The 5,000-nt window shown below is 50.2% G+C and overlaps 1 protein-coding gene and 11 non-coding genes across 12 annotated transcripts in view; 1 reads left to right on the forward strand and 11 right to left on the reverse strand.

Moving 5' to 3' along the window:
• LOC130092588 (uncharacterized) overlaps positions 1 to 5,000 on the reverse strand; it is a 309,454-nt gene that overhangs the window by 50,462 nt on the left and 253,992 nt on the right. The gene's annotated exons all lie outside the window — the stretch shown is intronic.
• On the reverse strand, positions 58 to 131 carry trnai-aau (transfer RNA isoleucine (anticodon AAU)). The gene has a single exon. It is a non-coding gene; the product is annotated as a tRNA-Ile (tRNA).
• trnaa-agc (transfer RNA alanine (anticodon AGC)) lies at positions 992 to 1,064 on the forward strand. The gene has a single exon. It is a non-coding gene; the product is annotated as a tRNA-Ala (tRNA).
• trnaq-cug (transfer RNA glutamine (anticodon CUG)) lies at positions 1,356 to 1,427 on the reverse strand. Its single transcript has one exon. It is a non-coding gene; the product is annotated as a tRNA-Gln (tRNA).
• trnaq-uug (transfer RNA glutamine (anticodon UUG)) lies at positions 1,636 to 1,707 on the reverse strand. Its single transcript has one exon. It is a non-coding gene; the product is annotated as a tRNA-Gln (tRNA).
• On the reverse strand, positions 1,833 to 1,905 carry trnaf-gaa (transfer RNA phenylalanine (anticodon GAA)). Its single transcript has one exon. It is a non-coding gene; the product is annotated as a tRNA-Phe (tRNA).
• Positions 2,004 to 2,077, reverse strand: trnai-aau (transfer RNA isoleucine (anticodon AAU)). The gene has a single exon. It is a non-coding gene; the product is annotated as a tRNA-Ile (tRNA).
• On the reverse strand, positions 3,302 to 3,373 carry trnaq-cug (transfer RNA glutamine (anticodon CUG)). The gene has a single exon. It is a non-coding gene; the product is annotated as a tRNA-Gln (tRNA).
• trnaq-uug (transfer RNA glutamine (anticodon UUG)) lies at positions 3,582 to 3,653 on the reverse strand. Its single transcript has one exon. It is a non-coding gene; the product is annotated as a tRNA-Gln (tRNA).
• On the reverse strand, positions 3,779 to 3,851 carry trnaf-gaa (transfer RNA phenylalanine (anticodon GAA)). The gene has a single exon. It is a non-coding gene; the product is annotated as a tRNA-Phe (tRNA).
• On the reverse strand, positions 3,950 to 4,023 carry trnai-aau (transfer RNA isoleucine (anticodon AAU)). The gene has a single exon. It is a non-coding gene; the product is annotated as a tRNA-Ile (tRNA).
• Positions 4,112 to 4,183, reverse strand: trnap-agg (transfer RNA proline (anticodon AGG)). The gene has a single exon. It is a non-coding gene; the product is annotated as a tRNA-Pro (tRNA).

Genomic DNA, 5,000 nt, shown 5'->3' on the forward strand with positions numbered 1-5,000 from the left:
GAGACCGCCCGTCACTTTCGAGGTGAGCAGAGCTGAGGGTCCCAGAGAGCAAAAGTGTGGCCAGTACGGGGATCGAACCCACGACCTTGGCGTTATTAGCACCACGCTCTAACCAACTGAGCTAACCGGCCCCGCTCTGACTCCTTTTATCCCCAATTTCCCAGGAATATCCTAGTTGCCCTAGTCAGCTTGAAGAGATTAAAAGCAAAGCCTGAGAACGGGCTCGTCCGGGATTTGAACCCGGGACCTCTCGCAACCTAAACGAGAATCATACCCCTAGACCAACGAGCCAACACACACATGTCCTTCCTGCTGCTGCCTGGCCGAAAACATTTCCGTTTCCCAGGCTTAAAGCACAAAGGTTTAATTAAATGTACAACTAAACGGTAGCCAGTGCAAAGTTGCCGACACAGAGGAAATACGGTCTCTTTGCTTTGTGAGAACTTGACCTACAAAAAACGCTAGTACATATGGGCGTATGCCAAATCGATTGACCTGATGCCTGATAGGTTACAAGTTACTGGTGCCCTCCTTATGAGAACAAAATCCACATTCGATCAAAGTCGGAAGCTATTGCAGATGCTCGATGGTGTTTTAAAAGGAGTTTTGAGCAGGACCTCTCTGGAACACAGGCCTCCACCACCCGGAACAAAACATGAACATTCCATGCACGCGCCACAGCAAACTTGAGCTGATGTAAACTCTCACATAACACCCGCTGTCTTCTTTGCACACGAGGCAACTGAGCAATCATACCCCTAGACCAACGAGCCAACACACACACATCCTTCCTGCTGCTGCCTGGCCGCAAACATTTCCGTTTGCAAGGCTTAAAGCACAAAGGTTTAATTAAATGTACAACTAAACGGTAGCCAGTGCAAAGTTGCCGACACAGAGGAAATACGGTCTCTTTGCTTTGTGGGCATTGGAAACCACGCTGCAGCACTTTCACACATGCTGTGGGATGGACACCTTCTCACCACATCGTCGAGGGGAATTAGCTCAAATGGTAGAGCGCTCGCTTAGCATGCGAGAGGTAGCGGGATCGATGCCCGCATTCTCCACGCGGTGTACTGTCCTTTTACGCTCACTTCAAAGGGATGTTCAGTTTCAACGCCACATCAGCAGTTGCGCATCAGCTCTGTTTTTTCCCGCCCTTCCCCAAAACAAGTTAAAAAGTTTCCACCGAGATTTGAACTTGGATCGCTGGATTCAAAGCCCAGAGTGCTAACCATTGCACCATGGAACCACCACATGCTGGTCTCTGGTCGTCTGAGAGGCAGATAGCGATGAGGCTAGGTGGAATCAGAAAAGTTTTTTTCGGACGAGGTCCTGCGCACATTCCTGGCAAAAGCAGGTCCCACCGAGATTTGAACTCGGATCGCTGGATTCAGAGTCCAGAGTGCTAACCATTACACCATGGAACCTTGGCGTGGGTAGCCTTTTCCCACCGAGCAGCAGAGGTGTTTAGTCATTCAGCCCAGAAGCGCGACAGCAAAGATCACGTGAAGCCTTTTCTTTTTAAGCCCATGTTTCCCCGATCTCGACTGGCTTTTAGAGTGCCAGTTTCACCGCCACATCAGCAGTTGCGCATCAGCTCTGTTTTTTCCCGCCCTTCCGCAAAACAAGCTAAAAAGGTTCCACCGAGATTTGAACTCGGATCGCTGGACTCAAAGCCCAGAGTGCTAACCATTACACCATGGAACCACCACACGCTGGTCTCTGGCCGTCTGAGAGGCAGATAGCGATGAGGCTAGGTGGAATCAGGTTAACAGGAGATGACGTTTGCTCACTGGAGACCCTCGACCAAAAACACAGGAACCAGGTTGCTCTGCCGAAACCCGGGATCGAACCAGGGACCTTTAGATCTTCAGTCTAACGCTCTCCCAACTGAGCTATTTCGGCCAGGTCTACTGGCAAATGGTTTGTCCAGCAGGGATTTCTGGGAGACCGCCCGTCACTTTCGAGGTGAGCAGAGCTGAGGGTCCCAGAGAGCAAAAGTGTGGCCAGTACGGGGATCGAACCCACGACCTTGGCGTTATTAGCACCAAGCTCTAACCAACTGAGCTAACCGGCCCCGCTCTGACTCCTTTTATCCCCAATTTCCCAGGAATATCCTAGTTGCCCTAGTCAGCTTGAAGAGATTAAAAGCAAAGCCTGAGAACGGGCTCGTCCGGGATTTGAACCCGGGACCTCTCGCAACCTAAACGAGAATCATACCCCTAGACCAACGAGCCAACACACACATGTCCTTCCTGCTGCTGCCTGGCCGAAAACATTTCCGTTTCCCAGGCTTAAAGCACAAAGGTTTAATTAAATGTACAACTAAACGGTAGCCAGTGCAAAGTTGCCGACACAGAGGAAATACGGTCTCTTTGCTTTGTGAGAACTTGACCTACAAAAAACGCTAGTACATATGGGCGTATGCCAAATCGATTGACCTGATGCCTGATAGGTTACAAGTTACTGGTGCCCTCCTTATGAGAACAAAATCCACATTCGATCAAAGTCGGAAGCTATTGCAGATGCTCGATGGTGTTTTAAAAGGAGTTTTGAGCAGGACCTCTCTGGAACACAGGCCTCCACCACCCGGAACAAAACATGAACATTCCATGCACGCGCCACAGCAAACTTGAGCTGATGTAAACTCTCACATAACACCCGCTGTCTTCTTTGCACACGAGGCAACTGAGCAATCATACCCCTAGACCAACGAGCCAACACACACACATCCTTCCTGCTGCTGCCTGGCCGCAAACATTTCCGTTTGCAAGGCTTAAAGCACAAAGGTTTAATTAAATGTACAACTAAACGGTAGCCAGTGCAAAGTTGCCGACACAGAGGAAATACGGTCTCTTTGCTTTGTGGGCATTGGAAACCACGCTGCAGCACTTTCACACATGCTGTGGGATGGACACCTTCTCACCACATCGTCGAGGGGAATTAGCTCAAATGGTAGAGCGCTCGCTTAGCATGCGAGAGCTAGCGGGATCGATGCCTGCATTCTCCACGCGGTGTACTGCCCTTTTACGCTCACTTCAAAGGGATGTTCAGTTTCACCGCCACATCAGCAGTTGCGCATCAGCTCTGTTTTTTCCCGCCCTTCCGCAAAACAAGTTAAAAAGTTTCCACCGAGATTTGAACTTGGATCGCTGGATTCAAAGCCCAGAGTGCTAACCATTGCACCATGGAACCACCACACGCTGGTCTCTGGTCGTCTGAGAGGCAGATAGCGATGAGGGTAGGTGGAATCAGAAAAGTTTTTTTCGGACGAGGTCCTGCGCACATTCCTGGCAAAAGCAGGTCCCACCGAGATTTGAACTCGAATCGCTGGATTCAGAGTCCAGAGTGCTAACCATTACACCATGGAACCTTGGCGTGGGTAGCCTTTTCCCACCGAGCAGCAGAGGTGTTTAGTCATTCAGCCCAGAAGCGCGACAGCAAAGAGCACGTGAAGCCTTTTCTTTTTAAGCCCATGTTTCCCCGATCTCGACTGGCTTTTAGAGTGCCAGTTTCACCGCCACATCAGCAGTTGCGCATCAGCTCTGTTTTTTCCCGCCCTTCCGCAAAACAAGCTAAAAAGGTTCCACCGAGATTTGAACTCGGATCGCTGGATTCAAAGCCCAGAGTGCTAACCATTACACCATGGAACCACCACACGCTGGTCTCTGGCCGTCTGAGAGGCAGATAGTGATGAGGCTAGGTGGAATCAGGTTAACAGGAGATGACGTTTGCTCACTGGAGACCCTCGACCAAAAACACAGGAACCAGGTTGCTCTGCCGAAACCCGGGATCGAACCAGGGACCTTTAGATCTTCAGTCTAACGCTCTCCCAACTGAGCTATTTCGGCCAGGTCTACTGGCAAATGGTTTGTCCAGCAGGGATTTCTGGGAGACCGCCCGTCACTTTCGAGGTGAGCAGAGCTGAGGGTCCCAGAGAGCAAAAGTGTGGCCAGTACGGGGATCGAACCCACGACCTTGGCGTTATTAGCACCACGCTCTAACCAACTGAGCTAACCGGCCCCGATCTGACTCCTTTTATCCCCAATTTCCCAGGAATATCCTAGTTGCCCTAGTCAGCTTGAAGAGATTAAAAGCAAAGCCTGAGAACGGGCTCGTCCGGGATTTGAACCCGGGACCTCTCGCACCCTAAGCGAGAATCATACCCCTAGACCAACGAGCCAACACACACATGTCCTTCCTGCTGCTGCCTGGCCGAAAACATTTCCGTTTTCCAGGCTTAAAGCACAAAGGTTTAATTAAATGTACAACTAAACGGTAGCCAGTGCAAAGTTGCCGACACAGAAGAAATACGGTCTCTTTGCTTTGTGAGAACTTGACCTACAAAAAACGCTAGTACATATGGGCGTATGCCAAATCGATTGACCTGATGCCTGATAGGTTACAAGTTACTGGTGCCCTCCTTATGAGAACAAAATCCACATTCGATCAAAGTCGGAAGCTATTGCAGATGCTCGATGGTGTTTTAAAAGGAGTTTTGAGCAGGACCACTCTGGAACACAGGCCTCCACCACCCGGAACAAAACATGAACATTCCATGCACGCGCCACAGCAAACTTGAGCTGATGTAAACTCTCACATAACACCCGCTGTCTTCTTTGCACACGAGGCAACTGAGCAATCATACCCCTAGACCAACGAGCCAACACACACACATCCTTCCTGCTGCTGCCTGGCCGCAAACATTTCCGTTTGCAAGGCTTAAAGCACAAAGGTTTAATTAAATGTACAACTAAACGGTAGCCAGTGCAAAGTTGCCGACACAGAGGAAATACGGTCTCTTTGCTTTTTGGGCATTGGAAACCACGCTGCAGCACTTTCACACATGCTGTGGGATGGACACCTTCTCACCACATCGTCGAGGGGAATTAGCTCAAATGGTAGAGCGCTCGCCTAGCATGCTAGAGGTAGCGGGATCGATGCCCGCATTCTCCACGCGGTGTACTGCCCTTTTACGCTCACTTCAAAGGGATGTTCAG

Source organism: Rhinichthys klamathensis, unplaced genomic scaffold (assembly GCF_029890125.1).
Source record: "Rhinichthys klamathensis goyatoka isolate OS25496 unplaced genomic scaffold, OSU_Roscu_1.1 h1tg000176l_1, whole genome shotgun sequence".
NCBI classification, from domain to species: Eukaryota; Metazoa; Chordata; class Actinopteri; order Cypriniformes; family Leuciscidae; genus Rhinichthys; species Rhinichthys klamathensis.